The sequence below is a fragment of the Struthio camelus genome, chromosome 6 (assembly GCF_040807025.1).
Source record: "Struthio camelus isolate bStrCam1 chromosome 6, bStrCam1.hap1, whole genome shotgun sequence".
Taxonomy (NCBI): Eukaryota; Metazoa; Chordata; class Aves; order Struthioniformes; family Struthionidae; genus Struthio; species Struthio camelus.
The window spans coordinates 13637269-13660810 of NC_090947.1; the positions used below are offsets into that span (position 1 = coordinate 13637269).

Here is a 23542-nt window from a genome sequence, read left to right on the forward strand (position 1 = left end):
GGTCTCTGGCAGCAGTGAAACCAAGCTGAATTATGTGTCACTTTTAGTCAGCAGCTGCAAGGGCTGAGGTTCACCATCTGGCAGGCAAAGACTGCAGATTGTATATATGATTTTGGTAACATGAGATTTCATTATTTCTCAGTCAAAATACATTTTCATTATTATTTTTATGACTTTAGATTTTTGATCTTAATCTGGGACGGGATTTATTTATTTCTATCATTTTTAAAAGATTATTTTATTATTACATTGAAAATTGGCCACTAGTTATAAATTCAAACACAGTTTCTGAAAGTTTGTACTGCTTGTTCCCGCACAGTATCGTTCCCAGGAATTTTCACAAACTAATGAAGAGCGCATTCATATATTGCTTGACAGAGAACTCCCTCATTGGTCTTAAACATGTAGAAATGAGATCTGTAATTCAGTAAAAGACAAACTGTGTCTCTTCTCAGCACCAATCTTTCTTTATTACCCCATCACTGCTGCAAGTCTCATTTCCGGTGGCCTCACCAGTACTCACCAGGAAGGGGCACATGAGTAGGGCTCCTGAAGGGTCCCTGCACACGTCCCAGGGGCGTCGTGCTCGGGGGCTGCAGGAACGCCAGCATCAGCAGGCAAAGGGATTCGGCAGCCCTTCATGTCCAGACATCCTAATCTTTGGTTTTATGAAAAGTTGTATAGGGCTTTGTTTTCTTATAGAAAGAAAATAGTTGTGCTTTCAAAAACATGGTAAATCTTGGGTTAATATATATGGTGGCTCACTTTCAACTAAATATAAAACATTTCTTTCAGGGTGAAAGAGTCAGAGAAACCACATCATGAATTTTTTTCAAATATTCATTAATGAATCTTACAGAAGACATTTAATAATAAATAATAATTTACTAAGAAAAGTTCATTTCTGATTTTTGAAAAAGTATTCATGAGTGAAAAGGTAAGAACAACACCGCGATTCAAAAAGTGAATAGTGTATTTACTAACATTATTTCCTTTACATTGGAAAAACACTTTTGCATCATTCCTCAGTATCAGAACACAATGCATTTGAAAAGTAAGAGCATCCCTGAAGCAGTCCAAATAGTGGATGTACTAGTAATATCAAAGTAGGTTATTAGTCTGGAGGCAAATCAAAAGAGTTGTCTCTGAATTCTGAATTTTGTCCCCCAATCTCCAGCTTTTGTAGGCAATGGAAAGTCCCTCACTGGTTTCAATAATCATTAGATTTAGACTTTATGTACCCCTTAAGGATTTGAGCAACTCATAATTGTAAAAAGAATGTAAACATAAAATACATCCATGTGTACAATATCATTTTATTAACCTTTAAAGTGATTTGAGATTGGCTAGATTTTTTGCAGTGTGGAATTCCTCCCCCTGAAGGTAATGAGAGTCATAGGAACCTCTGCTACACAGGTACCTAAATGTAAATGTAAATGTGGAGCCTATCCTGCAAACATTAAGAATACTCTTAACTTCTGTATATCTCACTGCACCCAAAATATGCACAGTTTGGCAGGTTCATAAATGTGTGCAAGGTTAAGTGCAACATTTTAGTCATCAAGTAAATATAAGTCCTGAAGATGCTCTTATCTTCCGCATTAAAAAAGAAGAAAAAAAAAGTGAATTCAATTTTAAGGCAACAAGTGTGATGTGATTTAAAGTGTCTGGCTCAGAGTCTTCAGATTACCTTTCTTTTACTCTGGACAATAATTTTTCCGTGGCAGCTGGATCATAAACTATATATATTTTCCTTTTGTATTTTACTCGCCATTTACTTGAGTACTTCATAACTGATCCTGTATTTGTCTTGTGGAAGGCACATGTCATCAACATGCCAGAGCGCACACCTGGGAATATTGTGTATATATTTTATATGGCTGTCTAAAATCTGCTGCTCCCAAGCTCACTGTGCCTTTTCTTTGTCTTATAAATTCACTAATCTCGATATAAATACTTTTGCATACCACTAAGGCACTGGATTTTCCTTTAGACAGTCCTTCTGTGTTTGTCCTCTCTGTATATCTTCAGTGTTCCTCTCAGGCTTCAAGTTTTCCTTCAACTTGGATGAATATTTTTGAAAAGACCAAAACCTTTTCTAGAACAGAGATTCAGAAAACTGGAAATAATTAGATTATCTTGATTATCTTTTTAGAAATGTATCCGTCTTGGTTATAGAAAAAAAAGCAAAGCTGAAGAAAGAGAACCAGCACACCAGTTTTGGACCCAGATGTGAACCCAGTAAAAGTGGTTCGCTGTTATCATTGACTTTAGTGAACAGAAGTGGACAAAACAAGCTGACAAAAGCTGAGGTTTAAGTTAGGGAGTCCCTACTAGGTCATACTGGGAGTATGTCAGATCTTCAGGAACAGACCTAGGTAGAGGCACGCATGCAGAGGTATCCTGCCAGGCAAACTCCAGGGCAGAATTATTCCCTCATGGATGAGCGAGAGAATCGTCTGTTCCTCTGGTATATCAACGAAACCTTCCCTGTCCTGACATTCGGCATGAAACAGTGGTTCTGCTAGGGATGCCCTTTCCCAGGCGTCTGCAGCAAGTCCTCAGAGGCTTTGCAGGCACTGGGCAGTGGCTGCACTCCTGTAATGCCAGTATCCAGCTGGGCCACAGCAGTAGACTGTGCTGAGGAGGAGCGCAGAGCGGAGCCGCGGCTGTCCTGGAGGTCGCCCCTGGCTGGTGGGAGCCAGGAGCACAGCTGGCGCGCAGAGGAACGCAGGCTGGCAGCAGTGCCCCATCGGCACCACTGCTGGGTGGCCGCAGGCACCTGGGCGGCAGGACAGGGCGCCGCTCTGAAGACCGCTTTTTCACAGTGGTGTAGATGTAGCCAGTCTGGGACTCTTCTTCCTGAAAAGCCTACAGAGAAGATGAGAGCCCATCTCGAAAGGGATAAGACTGTATGAATGCTCAAGTACAATTGGTAACCTGACTTGCCTAGTTTCCAGAATATATGAACAAACAATTTGGCATGAGTAGAGACTACATCTAATCCTTTTTAGCCTTTGTCTTTGAAGAGCGCAGTATATAAGTTATAGTCATTTATCATTACTTCCTACAATTCCAGACAAATCATTGTTTGAGTGCAATTTTATCTTAATTTACAATAAGTTGACTTTAGTTTGCTTAGTAGTAAACTTCAGAGCTAGAAGAAATAAAAAGAAAATCATGGGCTAAGACTGAACCAGGGGATTTATTCCCTGGTTTTATGTTGTAGAGAGTTAAGAGCAGTAAACAGAAGTGAGTTAAAAATAATAGTAAAAAAAACTCAACCGTAAAACACACTCGCTGCTTTTTTACCATTTGTGAGCATCTTCTCAGTTGGTTCATAAAATTAAAATGGGTCTGAGAACTATTCAATGTCTAATTAGTGGGAATGGAGGATATAACTGATTCTTTTCATCTCTTACTTTCATTAAACTTCATATTCAATTAAATGATTAGAATATCAAGCTCTGTTCCATGAATCCCTGGGAGAGGGGAGGTCCTGCAGATACTTTCTAAGGGGCTACAAAAGAAAAACAAGGCTATTACTAACAGTCTTAAATTTTCTCGATATGCTGTCATATCTCCAGTGGAAAACAGTTAGGGTTTTACCTCAAAAGAAGGTGAAAATCAGCAGTACAATATTAGGATCACAGAGGTTTAAGATCACAAGCTTTAGAGTGCATAATCTTTTTTTTCTTTTTTGGTATTCTCAGAAAGTGTTTTAATTTTTAATTGAGCACGATTTCCAGCTGTCATCCTCAGCTTTCCTCCATTCTCAGCTGTTGTCTCGTAAATGGCTGGAGAATGCTTTTTCACTATTTAGTACTAATTAATTTTGTTAATTAAATGTCACCCTCCTTTTTCCCTTATTAGAGTTTTTGTACAAAAATGGTTCCCAGGACATTGCTGCTAAAATCACTGAAGATTAAACAGAAAGGATAGAAATTGAATGTGCAAGCACTAGAGAATTCATTAAATGCAGTGTAAGACTTGCAAATGCCTCTTGACAACCGGGATGGGAACTATAAGATACTCTCCTCCAAGGGTGAGTTAATAGACTAGCCATTTATATCAAATGTTTTTGTTGGTAGGCAATGGTATCATAAACTACTGAACTCAAGAACCAGTGTCATCATGTAATCCTATTCTGAGATGTCTCATTATACCAATTACATTGTCTGTGAATTTTCCCATATTAATTACATAAAACCAATGGACAAGCATCTTGTTATTTCTTGTTTCCTTTTCAGATCTAAAGTAGCAAGTGCATGTGGGAAGAAAATGAGAAAGGCAGACTTTCTCTTCCTCCAATTTACTGGCAGCTCATCCATCTGGGGAAAAAAAAAGCTTGGATTTCTTCCTGGGGGCATACCCATGTGTGTATGTGGGAGCTGGCAAGCAGCCACATTAAGATGATTACTCTTTTTTGAACCCCTGTAGTCTATGGCAGAGCATAATGCATATGTTAATAATGCTCTTTTGTAGTGTCGAAGGGTTTCACTGTTCTTTGCTGGCACGATCCCCAAGTATGGACCAATTCTATTAAGTAACACAGAAAGCTGCCAGTGAGGAACGTAGTCCAGGATATTATCAGGAGAAACATGCAATCTTTATTGATTTCTTGACACTAGCATTAATAACAGAGCAGCCAGCGTTTCCTATAAGCCCTCAAGATCTAGTCAGCCACATTTATTTAGCTCTTCTTATTGTCATTCATCCTTCTCCGAAGGCTTTTGGGGCAGTAGGGAAAGACAGTAAATGCGCCTTGTTGTACTTCAGTGGCATGGTTCAGCTTAGTCTTTCTCAGCTGTGTGTGCATTTGAATGGAAAGTGCTGTGTGTTATGTGTGTTAGGAGACCAAGACCTAGGAGAAACAGTTGATGGGCTTTGTACAGATGTTGTCAGAGTTATGCCCAGTATTTCTGTCAACTTTCATGGGAAGCGAATGAAGGCATTTTATCTAGGCTACCTCCTCTTTGCTTATATATATGCTTGAAATGCCCAGGGATGGCCTGATTTGTCAAAGGTGATATGGTTAGGAGTTACCACATGTACAAATAAATTAAACTTGTGCTGCTTACCTGAATGCCATCCTCAGGCTGAGGTAACCATTTCCAGATAGCATCTGGAAATGTTCAAAATGGGTAAGGTGGTACATGCAACTGGGGTTTATATATTTCAACTCTCTAAAGCATTGTAGTTCAATGTGAAGCTCCCATAAAGCCTCTCCTGCACAGACTCTTTCTCCCCACAAATAGACCAAGATCTTATAAGGCAAAAACTTCTGTCCTGTAAATAAATACAGGAAAGTGTCAACCCGTGTTCTGTGGAAAGCCAGGATTTAGTTTAGATGTGCTTCTTAAACTTCCTAACATTTAAATAGGCATGCACAGAGACACGGAGTCCTGTGGCTGCTAATCCTATTGTGTTAGTTGTGTATTATTTAATAGAGTGTAGGTAAGACCTCTCTTGCCTGTTTTTGTGACAATTACTGTTTAGGGGATATAAAGTCTCTATTGCCCAAGTGAGAGTGTTTTTTAATTCCAGTGAGAAACTGAGGCATGTAGGAGAGACAATAAGTATCCAGTAAAGCTGTAATGTAAAATATATATGTAGTAATTGCTGATTTTAAGAAAAAAAGGCGTAATCCTTGCATTACAATATTTTTACCAAGTGGAGCCTGTTGACTGCTAATGCATGTTGCATTCTTTAACTATTGGCTATAGCGCATCTTTTGTGTATTGTGTAGGCTTGTAGCTGCTTTCCTTGCTCAAGTGCACGTTTACGTAGTATCATCCAAAATCTTCTCCACAGTTTAATGAGCTATGTTCCTAAACACAGTTTTTTGGTTTGTAGTTTTTCCTCATACCTGAACCCAGCCTTGTACTATCTCACCCACTGTCTGTCCAGTGGACCCCCTTGTTCAGGTCCTAAGTCCTCTGAGAGATGCTCAAACTGGAGTCTGTGCAAATGTCCAAATTCAGCAAAGCCAGACCCTAAATTCCTTCATATGTTTTACAAAATTGTTCTCAGCAAAGGCTTCTCCCTTTTGTTAAGTCTTAAGGAAGTCAAGTAGCCTGCAGATAGAAATATACTGAGCTGATCTATTTTGAAAATATTTTGAAATAATGAATGCCTTCGCAGAGTTTTGGACAGATTATCCTACCCACACACAGACCTACAAACAAACAAGCACAAACTATTTTTTTAACCAAGGTATTTGCAATCAATACTTCAGCAGCTCTAGAGATGTGACAGGATTATAACAATGGCCAGGAGAGGAAAAATAATTGTGAGGAGAAACTTCAAGAAGACGGTAACATTGCATGAAATAAATAACAAAAGAAAAATGGAGAAGAAAAAGACAAAAATATATAACAGATTAAAAAAATGTAATAATAACTACAAGCATGGCTGATGTGTCTAAATGAAATGGAAGAAGAAACTTGTCCAGCTAAATCATAAAACAGCTGGCTAATGTATATATATTATCAGATCTCAGACATACCTTTCGTAGCAAAACAATGGGAAAAAAGCTAATATATTGTTCATATCCTAAACTTGTATCTGGCTTAGAGTTACAATATCACTGGGAAATTGCTTAGAAATAAACTAAAGAATATGGCCTATTTCGATAATCTTCCTGCACTGCCAAAACTGTAGAGTCAATACTATAATAGTAGTAATAATAATAATACCCTTTATCCCTGACATTGCCGTGCTAAGAATATTGAACAACACTGTGTCCAAACAGCTCACGTTCAGAACAGCCGTCGGTGAATGCAGGCGTTTCGGATGGACTGGTTTCTAAACATAGGACAAAATGAGGTTGGCCTGTGTGGATGGACAGCAGGAGTGTTATAACCTGCTCTTGGTAACAGGCTGTCATCAATTACCTCTCTCCTATGCAGGTCAACAGGGGGACAAGGCAGTCAAAGGCATCACTGCAGCAAGCAAGATTTAAACCTCCATCATGTCATTGATCCACCCCCAAATGCCCTCTCCTGCGGGTTCCTCACGGCAAGGTAAATATAGTTATTTTTCTGGCTTCTCACTGTTAGATCTTGTACATAGTCTCACAGAAAAAGAGTCAGCATCTCCGGTGCAGTATGTGCTGTACCTATTCTATTGACTTATATTCAGCAAGTTTAAGTCAATTCCAATCATGTTCCAGCTTAAGTGCCGGGGCGCTTTCAGTGCCTTACAGCATAACGCCAATCTAAAGAAGGCTGTAACAGGAGATTAACTTGTAGGAACATCATATTAACTGAAAGAGATAGCACAAAAATAAGAGGAAAATCAAAGCAAGATTGAAGGTTAAAATATAAACATCAAGAGATCATTTTAGCGCTTACTGGAGACTGGCCAGACTGAGGGAAGTTGAAACAGACAATCAAAAAATTGCTGTAGTTGTAGGGAAGGATATGGGAAAATATTACACACGTTATGGTCATGTCTGAAAATGTAATCCTTCAGTCCGCAGAGATATGAGAAAAAGCGAAAGATGAACCCCTTGGGCTGTGACATTCCTATACAGCCAAAAATAGGGGTATTTGAGGGATCTTGTAAATTAAACAGAGCACGGAAAAAATCATTTTAATAGGTTTTACAAATGGCAAAATGTTTATACTAGAAATGGGACTTAGCTATAAAACTCGTGTCATGACATGAATATGAGATATACTGTGAGGAGAAGGCTATTGGATCTAAAAAGAAAATAGAAGAAAAGGAGAAATCTATGCTTAAATGAGACTAGAAAAGACAGGTGATCACTGATCAGTTGATCTGCAACCAGTCTTAGAAAGGTTAAATACTTCCAAATCTCAATGAAAATGGCAGTAGTTGAAGGTACCATTCATCTTACATGTGTAAATGCGATCTATAAATATATACATATACACAGCACTACCAAAACGGAATGACACTGAGTGGATAGTTGGTAGCTGAATAGTTGGTAGTAAAAGTTAAGCAATACGTAGCTTCATTTAAGGTGCAGGGCACCATCTGCACAAGGTTAGTAACAAGCAATTGCCATAGCACGAGAGGCTAATTTTGAAATGGGAGAGTAGAGAAAAAATTCCCAAATCAGAGCTATCAGAACTGGAAAGTCTTGGAGTGGCAAAGAAATTGCAGGGAACCATGCAGTTTTGCTCCCGTTTGCAAGAGGGAGATAGCTTGGATGGAACAGGTCAATTTAGCCATTCTGTCTCCTTGCATATAGTGCAATTGACACTGAAGTGCCTCTTGGCTATAGAAGGCCAAATATTTACACTGTATTGTTAACCATGAGCCAGATGCACATTGCACTCAGGCCTATCTGGAATGAAGGGGAAAAAAGTATCTGTGGGTCATTGCATGTGGGTATGAGGTTTTGAAAGTTTGGCCCTAATGTGTGAACCGCACAGAACCAGAGAGATTTTTAAACTGCTCAGCACTGGCCTATCTTTCTTCTCTTTAAAATCGCTCATAATTGCATGGAAGCAGAGTTTGAGCAATTGCCTTTGAATGCCATCCCATTGACTTCTCTTTGACCTGGGTGCATCAGCAATATTTCTGTATTGCTGTTTTCTAATGTACTTATTTTTGTGGGGTTAACATAACGTATATAATTGTGATTAAGAAATTGAGTTTGATAACATGATTTGCAATCAGAGGTTATTTTCTTTTCTATGAAATTAAAAGACTCATCTGGAAATCCATCAGTTAGCAAGAAATTAAAAGCCCAAAACGGATACGGAATAATGTAGTCATTTCAGGCATTACTTGATTCTTAGCTACAAACTAATCTGAGGCGCTTTGCTTCTTTTGAAGGAATGGATGCTATAGTGAAATAGAGTGGTCTCTATTTCACTATCTTGTTTGCAGCATTTAGATTTGAAAGGCATGCTAAACTGATATTTTGGAGACAGTTCTCAATTTTAGATTATTTACCATATGAATCTGTAAGTTCCTGTAGTATTGGTAAGATTTTCTGCACTCTCTGTTTCTCAAAGATAAAGTCCTCCTTTTCCTAAAGCTGGCAAACAACCTATCATTGTGTTTACGTTCCTGTGTTCTTGAAGGCTGGGAATGCAGTTGACTCCATAAAGATCAAGTTCTGTGAATTTGCATATTTTTTTCTATTGCATTATGTCACGGTGCTGAAAAATTAATGCATACTTTTTCTTCTATACCTTTAATGTTTCCCCCATTTTATTGAGCAGGAGTGTAGGATCTATTGCTCCTGCAAATATACATGTATGAATATAAGATCCCTGGTAATATCTGTGTGCATTAAGTTAGTCTTATGTTTTTTAGTATTAAAGCCTGTATATGGAAATCTAGTTTCCTAGAAGATTTTCCAGAAAAACAACAAAAGAACAAGCCCAGCCTGTGTTGTTGGTGGTGAAAGACATTGGTTTGAAAATTTAAGTTTCAACAAAATTAAATATATATTTAATGGGGGCTATCTCTAAGACCTAAGAATCAGTTTGGCATAGTGCAGTTCTGTAGGTAAAACAGAGGTAAATTGTGAAATGAGAGCAAAAAGTAAACTCATGAAAAACAAGACAGCTGAGTTGTGCCATGTTTTATAAGATTTGTAATCCATTTTGTTTGTTTTGAATATATTTTGAAAAGTTTGGTAAACGTTATTTTAGGATGTGAGAAAAAATAAAATGTTGACATAGCTGCTGTAACATTTAACTGCAGATACAAAAGTAGGGAGTAACAAGTTTATGGCCTGCAGGGTATTATTATATTTTCATGTTCACTCCCAAAATTCTGGTCCTTAGTTTCATACCGCATTTGTCTTTTTGTATATGAGGAAGAAGCAAGCACATGAGTGCCATAATCTGTACAAAGTATTAGTGCTTGAAGTATTCAAAGAGCCTCTTGTTTTCTTTTTTTTTCTTCTCTCCTAAGGAAAAAAAAGAAATACAAAACAGTTTTGGAGAGAGAAAAGAGAGTCAGAGTTTAGGGAAATAGCATCAACTCTAGTAAAAGGCCCCTTTGGGAAGACCCACTCAGTGTTACACCAATTGACGTTTGTGGGTAATTTCATAGGCCAGAACCTATATCTCATCTATTTTTTTGTGTGAATTCTGCTTCCTAGAAAGGCAGAATTTGGGAGTTTTGTGTTGTTCTGCTCCTCCCACTGATGCTTTAGAAGCCAAAGAAAGCCACTTGCATATGAAAGTCTATCTAAAAGGAAGGAACTGCTTGCAGGCTCTCTGTGTGAAAGTAACTGGGTATTGCGCTGTTACCAAGCACACTTTCCCTCCGGATCAGGCAGCAATGTGCCAACAGGGCATTACCTGCCCTGGCTCACTATGGGGCGAATAGTGTCTTTTTCACAGGGAGATAAGGCACTAAATTGCAAAAGTGTTCTTCGCTCCCTGTGTACCACCCCGACTGCGAAGGAGGTAGGCATGTGCAGGCATGAGAGCACAGGAGAGTTTTGATTGCGCTGTAACACAGAAAGTGCAGAAGAAATAGAAACAAAAGAGCTAGTGACATGGAAAGTAATGTAATTCTCGAGCACGGGAGTACCTAAGTGTTTGTAGCAGCAAGAGAATCTGGAGGGTTTTCATTTAAATTAACTGCTACTGAGATGCTGTCAACCTCTCACCAAAAGCCCTGGGCCATACAGGAAGCCAGGTTGCTCCTCTGTGTTATGCACCATGGGAGCCCCTCAATACTGGGTCAGGATGTCATGAGCGGGCATCATGTTCTCTTCCACCAGACCTGCTTTGAAAGAAAGACCTCCAGTTCGTCTTCCCCAAGGACACCCACGCTGCAGAGACCCTTGGGGCCTCTGAAGGTTGCTCTTGCTAAAACCTGACTCATGTGACTAAGCAGTAGAGCTGGATGTGAGCTGCGATTCACCTCTGGCCATAGTCTTCCTCCTCCCTGAGCTACTGCTGGAGATCCCACTCTTAACGAACCTAAGATGCAAAGATAGGCAACACTTTGCAATGTTTTCCTTAGTCTTGCAAGTGTTTTGAAGTTACTCCGTGCTGTTGATATAAAGACCCACTTTGTGACAGAAAATAGGAAAACTCAGTGTGAAATCCTGGCCTACTGCAATCAGTGTGTTTTACCTTTCGTTCCAGTGTGGCCAGGTTTTCTCCCAATACACTTTCACTGTGAGTTTACAGACTTAATCCTGCAAGTCCCTGTGACGGTACCCACGTACAAGTAGGCAAGGCTTTTCAGTTTGCGTTATCCTTTTCCCTTTTTGTGGAACTCCACAGGGTAATAAGTAAACATATCTGAGGGAAAATAGAATGAAAGATGTTCTTTTTGTCTAACAGCAAAGATCAATAATAATAAGCATTGGCTCTTGAGGTTTAGTAAATAGCACTTATAGTAACATAGTGTTTTTTATGTTGAAAGCTTTAAGCTGAACCACTTGTGCAGACTCTAATCCTCAGTGTACGCTATTTTGCGTACTACACGCCTCTGCTCATGTTATTAAAGCACATGAAAAAAAATTATGCATCCTCAGATTTTACTAAAAAGTCAACTCTCCTTAAAATGTCTGGTAACATTTTTATTGCAATGGTTTCATTTATCTAGGCTAGCTAGGCTGGTTCAGATGGACTGTGAGGATAATAGCAGATGCACTTTTCTTTCCTGCTATCCATTTCAATGAAGTACTAGGTTTACCTAGAGAGAACTAATAAAAATAAGAAAGTGACAGAGAGCACAAGAAATTTAGGGTTAGGATATTACTGATAACAATGAAGAAATAAAGATTTCTTCAGAAGACTTTTTAAGCATAGTCCTTTACTCTTATACCTGTTACTTCGGTGCTTCAGTCTCATATATGTTTCTTCCTGTCAGTGGTCATAGGAAGTGAATTTGGATTGTGGCTACAGTTCAGTTATCGAAGTTTTAATTTGTGATAGAAACAATATTAGCAGGACAATTTTTTAGTTTCTAAAGACTATGTCATGCAACAGAAATAACACTGAGTTGAGAACCATTCTCAATTCACCAGTACAGGCTGGGGGTTGACCTGCTGGAAAGCAGCTCTGCAGAGAAGGACCTGGGAGTCCTGGTGGACAAGTTAAGCATGAGCCAGCAGTGTGCCCTTGTGGCCAAGAAGGCCAATGGTCTCCTGGGGTGCATTAGGCAGAGTGTTGCCAGCAGGTCGAGGGAGGTGATCCTGCCCCTCTACTCAGCCCTGGGGAGGCCTCCCCTGGAGTGCTGTGTCCAGTTCTGGGCTCCCCAGCACAAGAGAGACGTGGCGCTACTGGAGAGAGTCCAGTGCAGGGCTACAAAGAGGATAAGGGGACTGGAGCATCTCTCCTCTGAAGCAAGGCTGAAGGAGCTGGGCCTGTTTAGGCTGGAGAAGAGAAGACTGAGGGGGGATCTCATCAATGCGTACAAGTGTCTGAAGGGAGGGTGTCGAGAGGATGAGGCCAGACTCTTCTCCATGGTGCCCAGTGACAGGACAAGAGGCAACGGGCACAAACCGAAACACAGGCAGTTCCTTCTGAACATGAGGAAAAACTTCTTGACTGTGAGGGTGACTGAGCCCTGGAACATGTTGCCCAGAGAGGTTGTGGTGTCTCCTTCGCTGGAGATATTCAAAACCCACCTGGATGCGATCCTGGGAAATATGTCCTAGAGGACCCTGCTTGAGCAAGGAGGTTGGACTAGATGATCTCCAGAGGTCCCTTCCAACCTCAACCGTTCTGTGATTCTGTGAAACCACCGGCAGTGATTCTTCACAGGGATATTTGAACAAACTGTCCAAGAGCCATCAGGAGGCTGTAACAGACCTCCCCCCAAAAGGGATGCCTCATAAATATCTACAAAAGTATTCACACTTACCAGAATAGTGGTGACTACTGACGTGGCTTGTTGACATATTTTCCAGACCGCCAATGAGTTGATTTAACTTCTCTCAAGAACAGAAAGGAAATGATAATGGCAGCTCTCATTTCCTGTTCATCACAGCCACCTCTGCATTGACAAAAAGGAAGTTCACAACAGCCACGTGTGTTTCCAACTGATTTGCTTTCTCATTTGTTTGCCAACTCCATTTGTCAAGGATATGTTAAATGTACAAAACAAAAATCACAAAATATTTAACTCAAAGGATTCTGCAAGCTAATTTCAGAAAACCCTTTTGAGCAAAACATTTCACAGAATTTTGAGACTATTTCTTAGCAAAATTGTGTGCAAAAATATTTTCAATTTTCATTCAGCTCTTAAAAGGCCTCTCAGCTCTTACTGTTAGTTGTACTATGACACTGTCCTACCAGCCAGAATAAGGTACCTATTCAAACCACAGGAAGAGATAATTAATAGTAAATGATACTAGTTTTAGATAATAAAGAAAATAATAGCTGATGAGCTACACAAAAATCTGAGAACAAAATCCATAAATCAAGGATGTTAATTGTTATTTCCAGTACTTATTAAGATGAAAGATGACACTATGTAGGCATTTTCTCAGCATGATCTCTCATAAACAGATGTCCAATGCCTTGGGTGAACCTGTATAAACTGAAAAGTATCTACTGACTGCATCATTAGTCTTCTTCAGATTTTAAGCCAGTGATGCTGAAGAACGGATTAGTTAACTGAGCCTTGCCAAACTCAGATTTTATTAAGCAAAATCATTTGTTGAAGGGTAGAAAGGAATGTTCAACTTTATATACCAAAATCCCAATGAGAAAATATTTTTGTAGTTTCAGATTTGAATAAGCGTTTGCAAACTTGACGTTCTTCTGCCTCTGTCCAGTTCATAATGTACATTCATGTTTCCTCTGAAAGGTGTGCTTGGAATATATTAAAAACATGAATATGCTTGAGATTATAACAGCTGATATTCAAGTAAAATATCAACTTTGTTGAGCAGCGTTATTCACGTGCACTGTACTCATCACTATTTTCTTGTTTGCACCTAATAAAAGAAATGAAGTGAATCCCTAAGTCAACCATATGTGAATTCTCAGCTCTAATAAGCCTCAAGGTAATAGCAAGCTGCAAAACCACATCTGATTTTTCAAGGCAGATCATGACATTTTCTTCGCAAACAGATAGAATTAACATATTCTTCAATATGTTTCGTTTTTAATGAAACTATTTTTTTCCAATATTTGAAAAGTGTCCTGTAAATATCAAAAAGAAAGAAGAATTATTTAGGGATACATATCTGAAAAATGATAGAATGAAATTAAGAAAGGGATAATTTAGACTTATATCAGGAAGAAATTTCTAACAGTGAATGATTAGCTCATGGAAAAATACTGCAAAGACCTAATACAAGAAAGATATTTTAGGCTCTTATCTGTATATTTCTAATAGTAATAACAATAACTAGAAAATGAATTTGAAGAAATAATCATACATTAAAGGATGGTGAGGTCTGGATTCGATCAATTCAGCATTGCTTCCTATCTCTACTATCTGTAACTCTGTGCTTAGTTTATATGAACACAAACAATGAGTTGCCAGAATCTAATTATCAAGGAAGTAAATAGCCTTAACCAAAAAATTTACACTTATATTGAAATCAGGCTCCAAATAAGGCTGGTTATTGTTTTATTGCCATTGTTTACCTATTGCTGTTAGATGAGACAACAAAAAAAATGAAGGACTAAAATAAAACACATTTGTACAGAAAAGCCCAGAAACATTTTCCGCCAGCAGTCCTTGTTGTAAAAATCACACTGAATGCTATAGCTGGCAAAGATGCAGGTGACCAGATAAGTCCCATGGATATTATTGCAGCGTATTTCAGCCACTGCATCAGGAATGAAATTAAATAGGAGCTGGATATATCTGCAGAGATCTGGCCTTAAGGGCTTTAATGGGCGTTTGCCTGACTACAGACTGAATAAAACCTGAGGAAGAACCCTGGAAAACAGCCCTGTAATGAAGAATACCCTCATGACATAGAAAGATTAAGGATCTTTCCTGCTACTAATGAATTCAGTAGGAGTTTTGCTGTTGGCTTCACAGCAGGGCGCTGTAAGCCTCTTGCTCCCAGGTGGGATGGGAACATTTCCTCCGCTCAGGCTGCTGGGAGCTGCTTTCCACGTCCACTGCTTGCAGCGCCCCGGCCCCGAGCCCCTGCCTCTACTCTGCACAGCCACTTCCTGTTTTAAAATTGCTTTCTTTTTTCCACAACATTGAATTGCTGAATTAATTGTTTTGCATTGGAGGCAGCAATACACTAAGCAGGTTAAATGCACGCAATAGATTTTTTTTCCCCTTTGTGAATAATATCCTGAACTACAAAGTCCATTACTCTTGCTTGTGTTATGAGGGTGCATTAGAGGTATTCTGATTTTTCCAGACAGCATTTCTTTTCTAAACTCATTGGCATTATAAATATTAATGATGCATGTTTAGAAATGGGTTTGATTAGCAATTTCATTAGCTTGGAGTAGACAGCAAAATAGCTAAATGTCAACATTTAACTTTATCTCCCAAGGTATCATAGTTAAAAATAACAAAAAATAAAAGTCTTAATTACAAAAGAGCCAGCTCTCATTAATTGAAAATAAAAGTATTGGTTGCTTCTGTCTCTTTCACCTACCTCACATTTCTTAGTAACAAAATAATATTAATTGGATAACAAGACCAAGTATCTTGCTAGAAGCTTTTGAAAAATACAGTGTGATTTTGAAATAACTGTATTTAAGAGTAAGGAGTTTGCAAGTGAAATATGAGAAATCTCTGCCATCTTAAGAATGTGCTTTGCCAGCAGAATAAAAAAAAAAAAAAGGATGTTTTGTAGTGTTCATCTTGTCTGAACATTAATTGCAGTGCACCCATCAAATACTGCAGATGGTGTGATAAATTATATAGGAAGATTTGTAGAATTCTATTCTTTGGTACCACATTGCTCAGTGTTTGACAATAGGATGTCTTTGGTTAGCACTGTCACTCTGAAACAACAATTTGAAGCTTTTATCTACCACCAGTCATTTTTTAATCTGATATAACACATGCCTGCTTTTAAGTCATATTCTCCTCCAAAACCTAATAATAAGTGCAGGCTATTTGGATCTAAGATTAATTTAATTTGCGAATACAATTTGTCTACAATAGCTGTAAGTATATGTATTAATGCACCATAGTTACTAAAATACAATCACCAGACATAGTAGACATATAAGCTAACATAAACTGTGCTAAATTTTCCCATCAAAGGAAATGTCAAATAAATGTTTAAAATGATCTTGAGAGTCTGAATATTTGCTAAATACAAAATCAACAATTTACCAAACTGAGACGAATATATAAAAATATTCATGTGCAAAGCATTTCTGTAGTGTTTTTATTGTTACTATTATCGTTATCTGCAAGACTTGGCTGTTTCATGTTACTTTGTCAATTATATTTTTCAAAGGAATAGAAAATAATTATTTCAGATGAGGCTGCATATTGCTGAATGAGCTAGAGCTGAATAAATAGCATATCTAGATCTATGTGTTGTTTCAATACAGTGTAAATCTAGTGATTCCGAATGCCATAGGATTTTAGCTTTGATTCCCAGCTGGAACTGTGCTAGAGGGCCTCCTATGACGGTATGACCCTCCCAAAAGTGATGGAAATGTGTGATGCCAGAACCCACACACAATACTGCAAGAAAAACGTGTATGTCTAATTCCATATGCGAGCTCTCCCTGCACATGAACGTGCCTGGCTGCCATGCCTCTGGGCAGCACAGCAAAACTCTCAGCACAGCGTTACGCTGGAAATGACTGTTGCAGTAACTTCATTAAATATTTAAGTTCAGTAAAACGTAAGTCAAAAGAGACACCGTGACCCTCCTCTTCCATGGATTTACCCCTACTCTCTGTAAACATTGGTAGCTAGTATGTCCAGATAGTTTGACACAGACACAAACTGTGAATCTCCTTCTCCTGGGCCTTTTCTGCTACAGAATCGCATGTGTCTCTACATCAGGAGTGATGTGCTGGTTGTGACTAACTCAGCTCGGGGGCTTGAGCCGCAATCTATCACCGTCCTGGGGAGCGGCTGAACTGCCAGCGACTGGCTTCTCTCGGAGGAGAGGAGGCTGAAACTCCCGCTTGTGCGCGCTCTCTCTCTCAGTTGTCTATTCTGAGGGGATTTTTAATATTGTTTTCAAAATAATAATATTAACATTTTTAATAATATTAAACATTTTTAATATTATTTTGTCAGAAAAAGAAGATTAACTATAGCTCAGTGATCCAGATATTTGCTTCGGCTGGAGGAAGCTGAGTTACATCCTGAGATTTTTGGACATTTTAATCCCAAGCAGTTTTATTATTCACCTTTTTCATGAAGCCTAGGTAAGACATGACTAATTGTAGCAGGAATTTCCCCCATAAATCAAGCACAACCTCAATTTAAAAGTCTCAAATCTCAAACAATAATACAGAAGATCTAGTTTTTGTTCACTTTCTCTCCACAACAGGGGAGAATGGAATAAATACTACAGAAAGATCATTTTTAAAACTAAAGAAAATAGAAGACATTAAGTAGAAGAACCTGAAAGTTATAAGTGTGCAAATCTGATCTCCTCGCCCACGTTCATCCTTATTGCTTACAAAGCTGGGAAGAACATGTGACAGCTGCTTAGAGTCAGGATGGAAAATGATGAATTGAGCAGAAAAGAAAAGGAAGTAGTAAAAGGCATCTTATTTTCAAAGCACCTACCGAAATGCGGAGGAGCCTGTCATCTGGCACCCATCAGGATATAAACCCTGGCAACAAGCACAAATAAATCCCGGAGGGAAGACAGCAACACTTCAAAGACACCAAAGTGCGTTCGTAGTTAGCTAATAGAAGCTAGATCTCAAAAGTTTATCATTAAGGATATTTGAACTATATTTTCTGTAGGTAAACAATCTGAAGATTTAAACCTCTCTCGGTTACTTCTTGGAACGGTTAGTTTGCTATTTGTGTTTCTTTGATGAACAGCTTATGCAAATAAATTCTAGCCTGTACAGCATCCATGAACCACTCATTAACTATTTGCTTTTCTAGCGTGTGCTTTGCTGTTCACGTCACATGCTGTTATTTTTTCTTCCTGATTGGACCAGGAGAATATTCAGACAGAGAGGAAAAGAATTACCACTAACAAATATGTAAAACTTTTGTTTTCCTGTGAATACTTAACTCTTTCTGAAGACCATTTAAGTATTAACATAGAGAACAGCAATTCTGCAAACATTTATGAAAACAGAATCTTAATAGTCCAGATGTTCATGAATAGTAAATATAAAGCAGCAAAAACATGAATGAATGGAGCAGCTGCTCAGAACGCAGCAGAGTGTTTGCAAACACTGGTTTGAAGTATGCCATCAGCCCTGGTTCGGAGGGAAAACTTGGATAACCAACAAAAAGTTTGAATCAGCAACTGAACATCTCAACAGTATTATCTGGTCTGTCCAAACTTTGAAACCGTTCAACTGAAACAGAAATCTTCTATTATTTTGTGATACTCATTATTTCTTACCTCCAAACGGATCAAAACTAAAGCAAGAAAAAGGCTATCAGCTTTAGGCTTCTGTATCTATATAAGCACACAGAGCTCTACACACACACCTGTCCAAACCCTTGCTTATTAATCTAACGGCCTTACCTTGGAGTTCTTGAGGTACTTAAGCCCTAAATTTCCGATTTGTGAACTGTTGGCTGTTAGAAGCTAGACTTAACTGGTAGAGAAATGATCAGGATATTCCACCCATCTTTCTTCTAAGTCCTTAAAAGCAAGCTTTTTACAGGGTTTGTACATTTGATGGAATAATCTTTATTATTTTATTTGCCATGACCTATCATTATGAAAGATCTGCCATGCGGCCTGTTCTGTCTGCTCATGGAGATGTCCTGACCAAATGAGGCCAGGAACCAACTACGAGCTACAGAAGTATGTGAACACTGCCATAATGGTACATTGTCTTGGATCAGCACTTTTCGCCACCAGTGAGTTTACAAATAAGATCTAGAACAACAAGCTTTTTATCTTTTCTGGTCATTTTTATTTGTACCATTCTTTTCCACTTAGTGTGAATTTGAGCTAACAAACAAGAACAACTGTTCCAATCCAATTCAGTGGAATTTTTCAACTTTCCCTCTACAGAATAACAGTTATTACAATCCTTATCACCAGCTAAAATACAGCAGACAGAAGATTTTTGTCTAAAATCTCACTATTACCAAGGGAAGAGACAGTCCTGTCTGTCTTAAAGGCAAAAGATTACTGACACTCTAATGTCAAATGCTTTGAACAACTTTTGCTTCCTTTTAACCTTTTTTTTTTTTTTTGTCTTAAATTTTAAATAAAGGACTAAAGAGATTGCTATGGCAATTCTTGCTGCCGGGTGGGTGGCAGCAGGAAGGGTGGCCATGCCTCGCCCATGCGCAGCTCCTGGACTGCAGGAGGAGGTAGGCAGGCCAGAAGAGCCTGCAGAGCCAGTGAAACGTGGGAGATCAAAAAGAAAGATAGGGAACAGATATTTAGCTGGCCTCAGAGGTAACAGAAAGTAGAAAATCTTTTCTAGGGACCCAGAGGGGATTTTGCAGAGTTTGGTGCAACCCAAGAAGTCAATATAAGATGCTGCATTGTAAGTGTTAAGGAAAGGACATACCTTGTAAGCTACCCTGGAGGCCAGAGTTCCAGCAGCAGACCCTTTTATTTTAATTCTTCTCACTCTGAATTTCTCTCTTTAAAACTTTTGTCTTCTAACTTGTGCTCTGGTGAAAGACTGACGCAGAATTTAAAGCCTGTGCTGGTTTTTTGCTGTATTTACTACAAAGAAAAGGTATAGCTAGATCCACCCAAAAACCTCTTCAGAGCCATCTGGTCAGTGCTCTCTGGTCCATTTATTCCTCAAAATTAACTCAGTGGTGGTTCTAAGCTGAGCACCTGCAAACTGCAGCAGATAATGAATTTCCTCTTCTCACTTCCTTTACATCCTGTCCACCTGGTATGCTTGATCATTTATATGGGCAACTGACATTAAAAACTGAATGTTTAGAATGAGTTAAAAATCAGAAGTAAGAGTCATGAAAATAGCAAAAGAATATTGGATTAATAATTTCTGAAACGCTCCCTCTTCTGTCAATTATTTGTTTCACATTTTGGTAGTAACATTAATGCTGAGGAGACAAAAGACCCCGTTCTTCTTTGTCTATACACACACACACAACAGATTGGTTCCAACGATACTGAAATATCAAAAGTCCAAGAAAGATAGGAGAGGCCAATCTGCTAGAGGAGACCAGTCCAATTGCTTTGACGGCACACAGGTACTGTGCAGCAGAACTTTTATCTCCAGACAGTGAGGAGTGTTTTGGTGTGTGTTCAAATTCTGATGCTGATAGCTTTTGTATTTAATGGACTTTACCCAAACATACAGAAGCCAATGCAAAGATCCCATTAAACTTTAGTAAACTTCAGTTCTGCTGGTAGCACACTGGGTATACTTTTGAACCTAGGGACACAGCAGAAAAACAGACTTACTGGGCTACCAGTACTTAACAAGCTAAGTGCTACTTGTATAAATACATGGGCACTTCTCAAGAATTGTGTAGTTTTATCATTTTAAATTCATAGTCTCAGACTAACATCAACTCCTATTGAAGCTCCAGGCAAAACTCACACTGATGTAGCCTGGACATCCTCACAGTTTTTACATTTTATGTAAATGCTCTCAGTCCAGAATATCATGGACATTGTTCTAAGTAGACATCCAAACGTTATCACACTTGGTGTCATTATTATTTTTTTTATGTAGATAAAGATAGGTATTTCCTGTCCTGCTCTAACTAGTAATGCTCTAAAAATATTCAGCTGTCTATGAAAAATAAGCAGACTTGCATGCCAGTCTCTAGTTTTCTTTCATCAGCCTTCTCCACCCTTCCAAACTTTCTCTGTCAAAATAGAAATATATAAAGTGCTCAGTTTGGCTCTGTATTATCTACAGTTCAGGTAGCATAGCCTGTTCCAGCTGGTTCCTCATTTGTTCTTAACAGTCTCACATCATCTGTCTCATTCATCTTCTCTTTCAAATTTGGCTGACCACCTCAGATTCTTTCAACAGGAGAGAAGAAAAACAGAAACAATCTTTTAGAAACTGGTCTGAAGCAATTTTACAAAATTGTGCTAATGAAATAAATGGGAAGGTTTTCCCATTTGCCCAGTAAAGGTTTTCCACTCAGAAGAGGAACAGGATTCAGAAGAAAGGCAGAATTTCTTTCTCCTTAGGCATCCCTGAAGTTTACTGTCCTGCTTGAATGTTTCTAAAGAAATCACTGGCCGAAACACAGAATCTTCAATTAGCCTAATCTGAAAATTTCCTCTACCAAAAAGTAGAGGTGAAATTTTGAGCAGTGCTGTCTTTGCGAATCTTCCAGGACATCATAAAGTGGTCACTTGAAATCCACATGTAAGTAACTGTGTCCTGATCCTATGAGGTGCTAATCCTCATCATCTCCACTGAAGATAAAGACACTAAGTGTGCAAAGCAAATTTCAAAGGCTAAATATGAATATTGGCTGTCAGCTTTTAATCAAATTTGGAAAATGTTAATCTTACTCTTTCTGTTCTTCAATTTCATGGTTCTACTTTAAATCTCTATGAGGACAGGAAGCTTTGATAATATTGGTAAAAGCTTATTTAGAGATATTCTCATAGACAGTGCTACCAAAGTCAGTTATTACGAAATATGGGACTCATCATCTCACATAAGATAGGATCTGCAATATTGGAGTGAAAGTTTAGATCTGATGTTGCATATCTTACCTTTGCTGTTTTACCTGAACACGAGATTGTCATTTTTGTGAATACCCATTGCACGTTTTTTTAATCAGTTGAACCGTATAAAAAGGATAAACACAGAGGTTCACTTAAAGCAGCATATGCTTTTCCAGCTGTATCCCTTGATTTCATGTTTTGCAGATCTAATGCTTGGCTATCATACCTTAATTAGGAGCTGCTGAATATTGTAATAGCGAATGGTCAAAAACTTGTCATTTTTTAGTTTTTTGTCTCATTTGGAATCCCACAGTGTATTTTTAAATGAAAATTAATGATTATAGTATGATTGGTCATAAGGCATTTTTTCTCCAGAGTACACTGCCAAGAAAGGGCATACGCACAGAGCTAAGTGTCTAAAATGAGATCTTTATAGCCAGCTTCGACACTGAGAACAATGGACTGAAAGTGGTCACTAATGACATTGTTAATGATAGATACCATTACCTTAGAACAGATGTCAAAGTGAAATAGCATTATAGCCTTCAGGATAGACCGCCTTGTCCTTCTCAGTAAATCTATTAAGGCAGCTTGCAAGAATGAAACAGTGGGGTGTTTCTTCTCTTTCCTTTTTCTGAAATGCAAAACACTCTGTGCTGTAGGTATAACTCATTTACCTGCAAAAGGCCCAAGTAAGAACAAATTCTGTAAGTGGAAAAACTCTGTGAAGAGTGACTAGAAAAGATTAGATAGAAAAACAGGAAGATGCTATATATCTAAAATAAAACTCCAATTCTGATAGCATGAAGATGAAAATGTAACTAATCTAGATGAAGATCAAACATTAGAATATTGTCAGCCCAAATTAGGAAGTTTGAATTGCTGCACCTGCACCTAAAGTCTACAGAGAAATCTACACAGTGATAGGTATAGGGCTTAACCTTAAGAAACAGGGTTTATTTCTAATCTGGAGGATGAGAATTCTCATGTCTGCTTTCTGCGAATATCTGCAAGTGGGGTTGTGTACATGTAAGCTTATGTACATGTAAGCTTTATGCTTATAAATACAGTCATGAATTTCCCAGGTAAGGGAGGGGTATGTGACAGTGCCAGGGTAAAAATATCAGCAGAGAACAAGATTACCTCTGACTCTCATTTTATTTCATTATTAATGTTTGGACATGTTCATATGGAAGGCAAAGTTGATTTTGTATTTGCAAATTAAATTATCTTTTATATATATATATATATATATATATATATATATATATATGTAAATACATATGAAACAAATTAAAGATGGAAAGGTTAACAAAAAAGTTGAAATATATCTGAGAACAATGACAAAAGATAAGCCCTGAATATATATTTTATTCTCTTATCATTCAATAAAGTGCACTGCTTCCACATAACAAATCAACAAACATGTGAATCAAATTATATACATTACTATAATATGAATTGCATTTTTCTTTACAGTCTATAAACACAAAGCATATCAAGGACAGTATTACTACTCACTTCAGATGACCGTTATCTGGAATATCAAATTGAACGTTCAAGTCAAAATAAGTCATTTTTATTTGCCAATACTAAATTAATACCTACTACCTTAAAATCACCCTTTTTCTTTCTTATAGGGAGACACCCAACTTTAAGCTATAGGAGGATTTTATTTTCTAGAATATGACTTCTCTGCATCTGCTAGGTTTTATCTGCTACAGTATTAACTTGTGTATGTGTTTACATCTCTGGTTTAATAAAAAAAAAAAGAGTGGACAGAGACTTTTGGCTAGAACGACAATTTAAATGATCACATCTGACAGCTAAATTAAGGTGCCATAA

The 23542-nt window shown here is 38.2% G+C and overlaps 1 long non-coding RNA gene across 7 annotated transcripts in view; it reads left to right on the forward strand.

The window, feature by feature from the left end:
- Window positions 1-23542, forward strand: part of LOC104143411 (uncharacterized) — a 436433-nt gene that overhangs the window by 250181 nt on the left and 162710 nt on the right. For all 7 annotated transcript variants that reach the window (XR_011141860.1, XR_011141861.1, XR_011141859.1 and 4 more), the window contains one exon: window positions 6912-7025. This is a non-coding gene — a long non-coding RNA (uncharacterized lncRNA). The remainder of the gene's footprint in view (window positions 1-6911; window positions 7026-23542) is intronic.